Below are 14,597 nucleotides of genomic sequence, written 5' to 3'. Positions count from 1 at the left end.
GACCAAGGGTCCAGTAGGATCCCCTGCTCGGGCAGACAGAAAGAAGCCAATGCCACTCCCCAGAGCTCCCGACTCATACGTCCAAGTGGCTACTCGACATCTCCAGTCGGATGTCACAAGCATGGCAAGCCTGGCATGTCCGCAACCAGACGTCAACTCTCTCAGACCTGCCCTTTCCACATTCTTCTTCATCTCACGTTATGGTTCCCCCATCCTCCCAGTGGCTCAGACCCTAAACTCGGGAGTCATTCCTGACTCCTCATTTTGTCTCACAGCTCCTCTCTGGTTCATCAGCAAATCTATGTGCTCTAATTTTGACAAGTTTCTAGAATTCAACTATGTTTAACTATCTCTGCTACCATCACTCTGGTCCAGGCTATGTTGTATCTTCTCTAGATTATTAAAATACCTTCCTCACTAGCTTACCTGCATCTACCACTGCCCCCATCCTCAACGCAGCAACCACAATGAGCCAGTTCAAACAGAGGTCCAAACAAATGAACAAGTCACTGCTTTATTCATAACCCCAAAAGGATTCCTGTATCACTCAGAATAAACTCTGCAGTTTCCCACATGATCTAGCTCTCCACTACTGCTCCAACCTCGTAATAAAAACTGCTTTTTACACCCACTCCAACCACACTGGCTTCCTCACTATTTCACAGATACATCAAGCATGCACCCACCTCAGGGCCTTTGCACTTGCTGTTTCCTATGCCTGGAATGCCCTTACCCCAGATATATTTGGCGGCTGCTCCCCCACTTCCTTTAGGTTTTAACTTAAACCACCTTTTTGGCAAGGCCCTCCCAGCCCACACCACCTTTTATACCCCTCTCCAACACTTCGTGGCTCCACTCCCTTCCTTACTTTTTCTTAGTGCAGATGCACGTACTTATTTATCTTATTAATGCCCTTCTCTCCCACAAGACTGTATGCTTCATGAGTGCAAGGAATTCTGCTCTGCAAATTTCTTTGCCAGCACCTAGAACAGCGACTGACAAATAACAGGTACCCAACAGATGTGATGAATGATTGAATACATGAATGAACCATGGGACCCTGGGCATCCTGGCACACTAGGTGGTTTTTGCTCTGCAAACATAGCAGATGCTCTTCACCATCCAGTCATTATCCCTTTCCCCTCTCAACAGAACTCTGGCTTGACGCGGGGCACTAAATATGCCTACAAAAAACAGACTCACTGTACAGAGCTTGGGCGGCCGTCAGACCCAGTTCCAGTCAACAGAAGTCTACAACGTGACGAAGGCTATTCGTTTCCTGATAAATGGGGACACACTCAGCTATGGCTTCTGCCCTTTTTCCTTTCCCCTCTCTCCTGGCTGGAACTCAAACCCAAGCTTCCAAATGAGGCAGCCACCTTTTGACCAGGTAGCTGGAAGTCCCACGCAATCCGAGCAGGAAGACTAAAGCCCAAACCACATGTCGAACTGTGAAGCCGCTGTGCCCAGCCATGCTAGTCAACCCCTTTCTGGTTAAGTCCTTGTCGTACAGTTTCCCTTCCATGCTAGCCAGCCCCAGTTTCCCTTCCATGCTATGTAGAGCAACGTTAACCTGATACACAGGGCGAAGGTGGGAGGAGAGACGCAGAGGAAGGCGAACCGTGCTGTGGGGTCTTCGTTCATATGCATCCTCCTCTCCCATCTACCCAGGCCCCTGCCCCTCAGCCCCACAGTGAGCCTAACTCGCTCGCCTTTACCATGATAACTACAGAATCAAAGACTCTAATCGTTAGGAAGAGAGGGCTTCCAGTAAGGACTTCTCTTCCAAAAATGCACTAAAACCTGGGCTAATCCTTGGAAATGCCTCATTCTGGATAGCTGACTTTTATGAATTGGTGGGGGTTTTCCACCTTAAAATATCAAAACTCTTTATTTTAAGCCTTTAAGCAAAATTATGAAAATCTATCATACATTTCTCTACATTTTAAAACAAACCATACAAAACAATGATTTTTCACGATTCAAGGTCATTAAGTACTGAGATAAATGGAATTCTGACTTGGGAAAGACCTTAGAAATGAATTCTAAGGCACCTGCTTTCTTCTGAAAGATCAGGGAAGACGGCTGTGCTCGTCAGAGTCACTGGGAGAGCGGATTTCCACCGCAGGACTGCAAACAGGGATTCCCTCCAGTCGGATCAGGGCGACGGTGTATCCTTTCACACCGAATGTGCCTTTATTTCCTTCTTATACTTTCTCTGCCACTTTTGCCAACTTTCAGCTTCCCCTTTTCCCTATACAAAGTACACTTATCTATAGTTTTCCTCGTGGAACTTGTTAAAGGTCTTTTTTAAATTTTATTATGTTATGTTAATCACCATACATCATTAGTTTTTGATGTAGTGTTCCATGATTCATTGTTTGTGTATAACACCCAGTGCTCCATGCAGTACATGTCCTCCTTAATACTCATCACCGGGCTAACCCTTCCCCTCATCCCCTCCCCTCTAAAACCCTCAGTTGGCTTCTGAGTCCACAGTCTTTCATGGTTCGTCTCTCCCTCCGATTTCCCCCCCTTCATTTTTCCCTTCCTTCTCCTAATGTCCTCCATGCTATTCCTTATGTTCCACAAAAAGTGAAACCATGTGATAATTGACTTTCTCTGCTTGACTTATTTCACGTAGCATAATCTCCTCCAGTCCCATCCATGCTGATGTAAAAGTTGGGTATTCATCCTTTCTGATGTCTGAGTCATATTCCATTGTATATATGGACCACATCTTCTTTATCCATTCATCTGTTGAAGGGCATCTCGGCTCTTTCCACAGTTTGGCTATTGTGGACATTGCTGCTATGAACATTGGGGTGCATATGGCCTTCTTTTCACTACATCTGTGTCTTTGGGGTAAATACCCAGGAGTGCAATTGCTGGGTCATAGGGTAGCTCTATGTAAAGCAAAGGAGCACATCAGTGCAAAGATCTCCAAGTACGGCCTCGGTCATATAAAGGTCATTTCCTCCTGTGCCTTTGGGGAGGGTTGATTTTCGACCTCTCAACACTCTGCCATGCAAGTGACATAGGAACTGTTGCATATTCTGGAAAAACAGGGACCCCTGAAACACCTCTGAGCTCAGCATCTGATTTTAGTATTTTTTAAGAAGTAAGAGGGAGGAGCGCCTGGGTGGCTCAGTCGTTAAGTGTCTGCCTTTGGCTCGGGTCATGATCCCACGGTCCTGGGATCGAGCCCCGCATCGGGCTCCCTGCTCAGCAGGAAGCCTGCTTCTCCCTCTCCCACTCCCCCTGCTTGTGTTCCCTCTTTCGCTGTGTCTCTCTCTGTCAAATAAATAAAATCTTAAAAAAAAAAAAGTAAGAGGGAAACTGCTGAATCTAAAAGCAAAATCGTTGAGCCCCACTAGATTTTATACCACCAGGAAACTGGCTATGTAAGTGCAGACAAGTATATACTGAAGATGTAACATTATAATTTCCCAAAAGGCCAAGCCTAGAAAATGCAAACTTCTCGAAGAGACTACAAGCACATTTGCAGACGATATCTGTGCAGGCCTGCGTAAGAAGGCAGAGAGTGCTACTAGTTCTTGGCTACCTTGATTTCCTCTATAAGCTATCCTATCACACATCCTCGAAGTCACGCATTCCCAAACTGTGGGTGGCAGTTCACTGTCTGTAGACCAAACAAATAACGTCTTGCACACATGGAAACTACTATTCTTCAGTCTATAGATGCTGTTGTGGTCAATAAAACTAAAAATCACTTTTCACGTGGTTATTGATTCAAAGCAGCTTTTTGCAATTAAGCATTTTCTCCAGCTGAGGTGGTATTAAAAGGGGACATGCAGCCTGAGGAAAGCTTGGAGATCACTACCAGAAGCCATGCTAGCCTGCCCTCCTTGTTGCCACTTATATAAATAACAACTACCTCAAGGTCCACCTTAACAGCAAAATGCTGAAGAAAACTTTCTGGAACATTCCACCTTCACAGTGACCTTTACTACCTCTTACTAGCTACAGTTTTCCCTTTACATTTTAGTTATTCTGTCAGACACGCATGTGTTAGCACAAGTTTTTATTTTATTTATTTCTTTATTTATTTTAAAGATTTTTATTTATTTGACAGAGAGAGATACAGCGAGAGAGGGAACACAAGCAGGGGGAGTGGAGAGGGAGAAGCAGGCCTCTTGCCGAGCAGGGAGCCCGATGCGGGGCTCGATCCCAGGACCCTGAGATCATGACCTGAGCCGAAGGCAGACGCTTAACGACTGAGCCACCCAGGCGCCCCACAAGTTTTTATTTTAGATGAGGATACTTACTCCTCCAGAAAACTTACTAATTCTTCCTCGGTTTCCCCTTTGAATTCCCAACAGCACTTTGCATGTGGGAGAAACTATCTTATATGCCCCCTACTCTTTAGTATCTATGTCAATCTGATACTCAATATAAAAAAGTTTTTGGAATCTTGACCGAACCTAGGTTTGAATTTCATATGACCTGTGCATGTCTCCTAACATCTCTGAGCTTCAAATTCTCCATGAGGAAAGAGAGAGTGAAATTAACCTCCTTTATGTGATTGTCAAGAGGAATTTATGACCTAGCCATAGAAGCTAGGCAATAAAAAGAAATAAAAGCCAGCCAAATTGCAAAGGAAAAAGTAAAACTGGGGGCGCCTGAGTGGCTCAGTCAGTTAAGCATCTGCCTTCAGCTCAGGTCATGATCCCAGGGTCCTGGGATCGAGCCCCTCATTGGGCTCCCTGCTCAGTGGGGAGTCTGCTTCTCCCTCTGCCTGCCACTCCCCCTGCTTGTGTGCACTCTCTCTCTCTCCCTCTCTGTCAAATCAAAAAAAAAAAAATCTTAAATGAACTAATGAATGAATTCAGTAAAGTCTCAGTATACAAAATTAATATACAGAAAGCAGTTGCATTTCCATTTCTATACACTAATAAGAGCTAACAAAAAGAGAAATTAAGGGGTGCCAGGGTAGCTCAGTCGGTTAGGTGTTCAACTCTTGATTTCGGCTCAGGTCATGGTCTCAGGGTCGTGAGATTGAGCCCCATATTGGGCTCCACACTGGGTGTGTAGCCTGCTTTGGATTCTCTCTCTCCTTCTTCCTCTGCCCCTCCTCCCCATCCCACTTGCGCACTCTCTCTCTCTCTAAAAAAAAAGAGATTAAGAAAATAATCCCATTTATAATTGCATCAAAAATAATAAGATACCTAGTAATAAATTTCACCAAGGAGGTGAAAGACCTGTACTCTGAAGACTATAAAACACTGATGAAAGAAACATCTTCAGATGACACAAATAAATGTAGAGATGTACCATGCTCATGGACTGGAAGAATTAATATTGTTAAAATGTCCCTACCACCCAAAGCAATCTACAGATTCAATGCAATCCCCATCAAAATACTACCAAAATTTTTTTTCATTTTTCACAGAACTAGAAAAAAGAATCCTACAATTTGTATGGGACCACAAAAGACCCCAAACAGCCAAAGAAATCTTGAGAAAGAAGAAAGCTGAAAGCATCAATCTCCCTGATTTCAAACTATACCACAAAGTACAATAATCAAAACAGTATGGCACTGGTATAAAAACAAACACACAGATCAGTGGAACAGAACAGAGAGCCCAGGGGAGCCTGGGTGGCTCAGTCAGTTAAGCATCCAACTCTTGATTTCAGCTCATGACTTCAGGGTCATGAGATCAAGCCCCAAGCTGAGCTCCATGCTCAGCGTGGAGCCTGCTTAAGATTCTCTCTCTCCCTCTCCCTCTGCCCCTCCCCCCACTCTTGCTTTCTAAAAAAAAAGAATAGAAAGCCCAGAAATAAACCTTCACATATATGGTCAATTAATCTATCACAGAGGAGACAAGAACATACAATGGGGAAAAAAGCAGTCTCTTCAATAAATGATGCTGGGAAAACTGGACAGCAACATGCAAAAGAATAAACTGGACCACTTTCTGACACTGTACACAAAAATTAACTCAAAATGGATTAAGGATGTAAATGTGAGAACTGAAACCATAAAACTCCTCGAAGAAAACACAGGCACTAAGCTCTTTCACACTGGTCTAAGCAGTATCTTTTTAAACCAGGTGCATCAAGTTAAGTACGTGGGAATACATCAAAAAAGCTTCTGCACAGCAAAGGAGACCATCAACAAAACGCAAAAGCAACCTAATGAATGAAAAAAGATATTTGCAAATCATTAAGGGGTTAATATCCAAAATATGTAAACACAACTTAATATCAAAAAAACCAAACAACCTGATTTAAAAATGGGCAAAGGATTTGAATAGACATTTTTCTGAAGACAAAATGCAGATGGCCAATGGGCACATGAAAATATGCTCATCATCACTTACCATCAAAGAAATACAAATCAAAACTGCAGTGAGATATCACCTCACACCTGTCACACTGGCTTGTATCAAAAAAAGAAAGAAAAGAAAAAGAAAGAACATAGGGACACCTGGGTGGCTCAGATGGTTAAGCATCTGCCTTCAGTTTAGGTCGTGATCTCAGGGTCCTGGGATCGAGCCCCATGTCAGGCTCCTTGCTCAGTGGGGAGTCTCCTTCTCCCTCTCCCTCTGCCTCTCCCCTCTGCTCATGCTCTCTCTCTCTCAAATGAATAAATAAAATCTTAAAAAAAAAAAGACAAAAATACAAGTGTTGGTTAGGATGTGGAGTAAGAGGAACCTCTGCACACTGTTGGTGGGAATGCAAGTTGGTGGAGCCACGATGGAAAACAGTAGAGGTTCCTCAAAAAATTAAAATAGTGTGACTACTACCACACGATCCAGTAATTCTGCTTTGGGGTATTTATCTGAAGAAAATGAAAACACCAATTCAGAGAGAAATATGCACCCCTATGTTCACTGCAGCATTATTTACAATTGACAAGATATGGAAACAACCCAAGTGTCTATCCATAGACGAATGGAAAGAAGATGTGGTATATACACTATGGAATATTCCTCAGCCATAGAAAACAATGAAATCTTGCCATTTGAGACAACATGGATGGACCTAGAGGATATTATCTACATGAAGTAAGTCAGAGAAAGACAACACAAAATTTCACTTACATGTGGAATCTAAAAAACAAAACAAACAGACTCACAGACACAGGGTGGGTAGAGCTGTGGGGGTAACTGGTGAAGGGGATGAAGAGGCACAAACTTCTCGTTACGAAGTAAGTAAGTCATAGGGATGTGATGTACGGCATAGGGAATACAGTCAGTAATACTGTAATAACTCTGTATGCTGATGGACAGTAAGTAGAGTTATGGTGGGGTCATTTTGTAACAGAAAAAAGGGAATTTACAAGGAAGCGTGTGAAAGCAGGTAGTTGAGTGGCTGTCAGAGGATAAACTCAAAAAATGTTTAAGATATATAAGACCTGAAAAGAAAACTCCATTCTTCGTTTCCCCTTCAAATTTTAACAAAAGCCAAAGAGATTTCTTTTTTTTTTTAATTTTATTTATTTGTCAGAGAGAGAGAGCACGCACAAGCAGGGGGAGAGGCAGGTAGAGGGAGAAGCAGACTCCCCATGAAGCAAGGAGCCCGATGCGGGACTCAATCCCAGGACCCCGGGATCATGACCTGAGCCAAAGGCAGATGCTCGACCTACTGAGCCACCCAGCCGTCCCAAAAGCCAAAGAGATTTCATTCGACGACTTCAGTGGATGACACAGAAGAGAAAGAATGCACAGCAAGGGACCGCAGATGGAAGCATCTGGGACTCCATGAGGGGCCCAGGGCTCCAGGACTTGAACCTCACTGTTTGGTCACCCCAGGAAAGGGCTCCTGCCCAGAAGTGAGCCGCTTCAGTGACCAGCAAGGCGGGCCTCCTGCCCAGTGGGGGTGGCAGGCACTCAGCGGACCGGCTGACGGAGAAATACACCTCCACCCGCGATGAGGTTGATGTTCCATGCACACCACCCCTACCCTGAAAGAGCAAATCTCATCTTTTTTAAGGTAAGCAGTATCAGGATGGCTGGGGAAGGTCTGAAAATGTCCGTGCAGAAGACTTTAGATCACAATCAAACCCAATCACTACCCCAGTCCCCAATATTCTACATCAGTGGTTCTCAAAGGAAGGGAGCTTCTGGCCCCCCCCCCCCACCCCAGGGAGGAGTCTCTGGAAATGCCCAGGGACATTTTTAGTTGTCACATCTCAGGGGACAGCACTGTCATGTAAGGCCAAGGCCACTGCTAAACACCCATGATGCACAGAACAGCCCCGCACAACAAATTATCCAGCCCAAAATGTCAGCAGTGCGGAGGCTGAGAATCCTGTTCTATAGGAGCACTGTAGTTCATTCTACTTTTTACTGTATATACTTAACAAACAGATCGAAGGAAAGTAAAACAACTCCCTCCATAAAACATACACACACACGTGCTCCAAGAAGAAAAGAAGAGATGGAAACTATGCTGGGAATAAGACTAAGACTACTTCTGGGCGCCTGGGTGGCTCAGTTGGTTAAGCGACTGCCTTCGGCTCAGGTCATGATCCCGGAGTCCTGGGATCGAGTCCCGCATCAGGCTCCCTGCTCAGCGAGGAGCCTGCTTCTCCCTCGGACCCTCCCCCCTCTCATGTACTCTCTCTCTCTCTCTCATTCTCGCTCTCTCAAATAAATAAATCTTTAAAAAAAAAAAAAAAGACTAAGACTACTTCTATCACAAGATAAACAATGCTATTATGTTAATTGGTTTCTACCCTAAACTATTTGTTTTATTCATTATCCTCCTAGAGCCCAGCGAAGGAATTAAACTCATATTGCTAAAATTGAAAATGTTATTTTTCAATGTTTTAAAGTAATATCACTTCTGAATCCTTTTTTTTCTGATGACCGTATCTGAGACAGATGCCATCATAAAAAGCCCTGAGGAATAAAGGGTGTCATCCCCTCCCCGCCTTACCACACTGCCACTGGTTCCTGGATACTCCGGGCTTCCCCCTTCCCATCCCTCACTCGGCTACCCCTAAAAAAGGTTTCCTGAATACCTACTCTGTGCCAAGCCACTGGGACACAGCTCTGAGCGAGGTACCAAAATCTCTCCTCTCCTGGAGCTCACACTCATGGGGGAGGGGACACGGACAGTAAACAAGCAGGCACCAAATATACAAAATAATTCCAGATAGTGGTAGATACCATGAAGAAAGATTCAGCAGGGTGAAAGGAGAAGGAATGGGTGGGTGGGGGGTGTGGGTAGTCAGGAGATCTCTCCCAGGTGACATTTGATCAGAGCAGGAAACAATGCAAAGGAATTTCAGGCCAAGGGAAAAGCCTGTGCAAAGGCCCTGAGGGAGAATGGTGATAACGCTGGGGAGAAGTGGAAGAAAGGGGAACAGCAGACCACCTAGAGTCAGGGGCAGATGACTTCACAAAGGGCACCAGGACCATGGTGAGGAGTGTGGATAAGAGCCCATGCGTGACAGAGGCCCCTGGAGCAAAATGGTTGACATGTTTTAAAAGGGTGACTCTGCTGCTGGGTCAAGAGTGCACGTAGGGGGAGCGCGGCGGCAGGGACACCAGCGAGGAGGTGGCTGCTGTAGCCCAAGTGGTAGCTGAAAAGCTTGGACCAGGGTTAATGAGGGTTAACGAGGGGGTTTGAAGTGATCAGCTTCCTTAATCGCCAACATTTCAGGGCTCTTGAGGCCCCAGGAGCAACTCAGCATAGCTGTGTTATCTTACAGACCATGAAACTGAAGCCCAAAGAGTTAAGTGAGTTACTTAGCCACACACGTAATTACTGGTAGAGCCCAGATGTCCTGACTGCCCTCCCTACACCTTGGCCCTTCCTGGTCAGCCCCAGGCCTGGCTAGGGTAGGAAGCTGAGCCTCTAGAAGGCAGTCCCAGTCAGGTGTAAAATAAATGACTGTCCTTGCTTCGAGCAAGGATGACCTCCTCACCAAATCCAACGCGCCCTCCCTTGAGCTCCCGGCAGCACCTGATGCCCTCGACCGACTTTATTTTCTTCTGAGACCCCCTCTGCCCATGGCCCCCCCCCCGCTGCGGCTCTCCCCTGCCTCTCCCTCCTTCATTCCTTGCCAGTCTTGCTTACCTGGAGCTCTCCTGCCGTCAGCACGGCTGCTCCCCAAGGGGCCCCTGCTGCGCTACTTCTCCCTCTCCCATCTACAGAGGAAACCGTTTCCCTCCTCTACATCCCTTTGCTCTGGGAGCTGTCCCCCAGTTTCCCCTGGAGAGTCACCCTTTCCAGACCTGCAGTCCGTGCGCCTTCATGGATAGGACACATGATTCATTCCTCGCCAACCAGCACATTCCAACTCCCTCTGACCCACTCAGTTTATGAGATGTGAGGGCCTGCTGCTGGGGTGGCTGGGGGAAAGACGGCTCCCCTCTCCCCCTGGATTTGAACCTGCAGCCTCCCCTAGCCATCTCGAGGGGAGAGCCTGAGACAAGAGCAGCTAAGAAAATGAGTCCCGATAGAATCGTTTGAACCTGGAACCCATGCCTGAAGCCAGACACGCTCCTGAGCTTTTTAGGGATGGGAGCCAGTAACTTTCCTTTCTGCTTCAGCCAATGTGAACTGGATTTTCTACCCCTTGGAAAAGGAAGAGTCCCACTTGATACCTAGCATCTCTCTCTGTGCACTCTCTATACCCACTTGAACAGTGATGACTCCAAAATCTCCATCCAGATCCCGGACAACCCTTTGGAGCTCCAGATTCATATCCGCCCACCCAGCAGATGTTTTCCCCCACCTGTCACACCCAGGCACCTCAGCCAGAACATGAGCAAAATGGAATTCATCATCAATGCTTCTACCATCTCAATATGCTTGTCTTCGTGTTTTTCACCACCCTAGAAAAAGCATCACCCCCCGCCCAAATCACTCAAGACGGAAACCCGGGACATCAGAGAGCATTCTTGCCAGGTAATCCTGATGGGGCTAAGACCCCGACTGCCATTTTCTGAGTGTGTGACCTTGAGGAGATGAATGAACATATCTGAGCCTTGGATTTTCATATGGACTTGCTTGTTTCTATGAGATGCTGTATGTGAAGCAATCAATGTTGGTCGGTCGGTTCCATTCCTTATCACAGACATCTAGTGCATCCCTAAATTCTAACTCCAAACTTCATGGTCACTGCCATTACCCTTGCTGGCAGCCTCCCCATCTTTCTCCTCGATGACTACCAGACATTTCTATCTCATCTTCTCACCTTTGGCCTCCCCCACTCCTCCCCAGAGTTGCTGGACAATCGACTCCTAACCAGCCTGGTCATACCCTGCCAGGCTCATCCACCTGCACAACATGGTCATTTGCAAGCCCCTCCACTGTGGCTCTCTAAACACCCAGGGCTGTTCTCCAGTTTTGTGATTTGGCACAGCAATGTCCACTGAGAATGCCCATTCTCCCTCTTCTCCCACCCAGGGGAGAACTCATCCTCAAGACTTGATGAAAAAAGTCCCTCTAAAAATGAAAGAAAATAGAGATCCCACATTGCCTAACGAGGCTCACAGACAAATTCAAACCCTGCCTTCCCTGTTGTCCGAGAGCAGGGAACGTGGAAAAAGGCAGAAGAAAAGAAACAGCAATGTAAAATATTTTTTCAAGATTTTATTTATTTGACAGAGAGAGAGAGAACACAAGAAGGTGGAGTGGCAGGCAGAGGGAGAAGCAGGCTCCCCATTGAGCAGGGAGTCTGATGCGGGACTCAGTCCCAGGACCCTGGGATCATGACCTGATCCAAAGGCAGACGCTTAACTGACTGAGCCACCCAGGTGCCCCAATAATGTAAAATATTTTTAAATGAAAAAAAGCAAAGAAAGAATAGAGAGAAAAGAGAAAATATAAGAATGGTTAATCTTGAGACAGGAGAGGGCTTCCTAAGCAGGACAGAAAACTTGAGGCCCACAGAAAAGTGATACAGATTCAGCCACGTAAAAAGTCATCACTTCTGCACATCACAGTAAGCAAAGCTGGGGAAGAAAACATAAAAGGCAAGAGATCTGATTTATTAACAAGAAAAGAATTAAATTCCAGAATTTAGAAAGAGCCTCAAGAATTGATGAAATCACAAACAACTCAACAGAAAAACTGGAAAAGGATTTCATGGGACAATTTGGAGGAGTGTAAATTGATTAACTTTTTTTTTTTTTTTTAAGCGTAAACTTGGGAGAACCTAAAATGCATAGTACTTTGATCGGGAATGGTCTCCAAGATGTAGGCTAATTTTTTAAAACTCATTAAGCAGAATAGGGTAGCAGAATGGTATGCTTTTCTGCACAATCCCAGATCACAATAAACAAAGGGAATTCTGCTTAAATAATTTTTTAAAAGATTTTATTTATTTATCTGAGAGAGAGTGAGAGAGAAAGCACACAAGCAGGGGCAGAGGAAGAGGGAGAAGCAGACTCCCCGAAGAGCAGGAAGCCCAATGTGGGGCTCGATCCCAGGATCCTGGGATCATGACCCGAGCCGAAGGCAGACAGATGCTACCCAGGCGCCCCTGCTTAAATAAATGGGGTTTTTGTGTGTGTGTGTGTGTTTTAAGATTTTATTTATTTGAGAGTGAGCGAGAGAGAAAGAGCACAAGCTGGGGGGAGAGCAGAGAGAGAGGGAGATGCAGACTCCCCATTGAGCAGGGAGCCCAACCTGGGGCTCAATCCCAGGACCCCAGGATCATGACCTGAGCCGAAGGCAGATGCTCCAATGAATGAGCCACTCAGGCGCCCCTTAAAATAACATACCCTTCGGCTCACCAGCTTCACTGGTAGGAATAAGTTTTATCCAGAAATACTCTCATGTACACAGAGATGTGTGTTCACTACAGCATTATGTGTAAGTGAGAAAGTTGGAATCAATCTAAGGGCCCATAAATAGGGGATTGTTTAAATGAATTATGGTGAATCTATACTATGAAATACTATGCAGCCATTAAAAAGAATGGAGTAGATCTATATTCTTTGTTCTTTTTTGTCTTTTAAAGATTTCACTTATTTCAGAGAGAGAGAGGGGGAACAAGCAGGAGGGAGGGGTAGAGGGAGAGGGAGAAGCAGACTCCCTGCTAAGCAGGGAGCCCGACTTGGGGCTCGATCCCAGGACCCTGAAATCATGACCTGAGCCGAAGGCAGACCTCAACTGGCTGAGCCACCCAGGCACCTCTTTATTTATTTATTTATTTTTAAGTAATCTCTACACCTAACATGGGGCTTGAACTCATAATCCCGAGATCAAGAGTCACACGCTCCACCAACTGAGCCAGTCAGGCGCCCCTATGTTTGTTTGTTTTTTTTAAGATTTATTTTTTATTTTTTATTTTTATTTTTTTATTCATGAGAGACAGAGCGAGAGAGAAAGGCAGAGGGAGAAGCAGGCTCCCAAGGAGCAGGGAGCCCGATGCGGGACTCGATCCCAGGACCCTGGGATCATGACCTGAGCCAAAGGCAGACGCTTAACCATCTGAGCCACCCAGGCGCCCGCCCCTATGTTTTTGATATTGGAAGACATCCAAGTCCCATTTTTAAGTCAAAAAAGTAAGTCAGAGAGCACACAATAATATATGATCCCCATTTATGTATTTTTAAAAGCATATTCAATATATTAAGGCTGGTCCTAAAGTTGGAAAGGCAGATAATATTTTTATCATGTTTTATAGTGTAGTATCAATAAACTATGTATTACATAGTCACCTGTACTTCCACACTTGGTTGACATATACTGAGGCGCTGAAGAAGACCTAGAAAATACTACACTTACAGTGGTTCCCTCTCAGGTGAGGAGAGGGAATGAAAGAGAAGTGGAGGGAATTTTATTTTCCTATACATTTTTCCATTTTTAAAAAATCTTTTATAATAATTCAGGTTTTTTTAAAAAGTTACTACATTCTAAGCATGCTTTGCAGTATTCATCCCAGGTCACAGGTTTATAAATGGCAGAGGTGTGTGCGGGCTGCCTGACTTCAGATAGTGCTCTTGATGCAGTGCTCTCTCACCTGCTACTTGAGTAAAAACCAAACCCAAACCCAAATCTGATGTGCCTCCTCCTGTTTCACCCCAGCTCACATAGAAAACGCCTTCCTTTATGCTCCCAGCTTCCCTGAACAGATCTGCCCCGAATGCCTGCTGGGCGCGTAACTGGCCGAGGGAAAGATACCACCCGGTTGTAAGCATTCTTCTGGTGGAAGACTAGAATCAGATGAGATTAGCACTGGCTGAATGAATGAAGGCCTGAGTCATAAAGTCAACCCTTCCTCCAAACTCCAGGGAGCACCAATCGCTATCTCCAGTTTCGTTGATGTTTTTTGTTCTCAAAGAAAAACAGCTAGAAGACACCACTCCTCCCTTCCAGTCATGCTTTATTGCATCTCAGAATGACAAGTGCCTCCTAAGGTCTAACCCAGAGGTTGCAAGCTAGCAGTCTGCAGGCAACAATCAGCCTGCACACATAATTTGGTGGCCCTGCCAATTTTGAAAACTGTTTTGAATTAGTTGCCAACTTTAAAAACATGAGATTTTTTTCCCATAAAAATTTATAGCTCCCCCCTCGCCCACAAATTCAGGTCAAGCAACAACGTGCCGGAGCACTGTTGTACCTGCACCTGTCTCTTTATAGGGAGGCATGCTCCCAGCCCCCCCCTC

General features: G+C 45.4%; 1 protein-coding gene across 1 annotated transcript in view; it reads right to left on the bottom strand.

Moving 5' to 3' along the window:
* Window positions 1-14,597, bottom strand: part of GPR161 (G protein-coupled receptor 161) — a 46,132-nt gene that overhangs the window by 31,229 nt on the left and 306 nt on the right. The window lies entirely within an intron of this gene.

This window comes from Neomonachus schauinslandi, chromosome 6 (genome assembly GCF_002201575.2).
Source record: "Neomonachus schauinslandi chromosome 6, ASM220157v2, whole genome shotgun sequence".
NCBI lineage: Eukaryota > Metazoa > Chordata > Mammalia > Carnivora > Phocidae > Neomonachus > Neomonachus schauinslandi.
The sequence above is the reverse complement of the archived record's forward strand: the minus strand, read 5'-3'. Positions and strand labels throughout refer to the sequence as shown.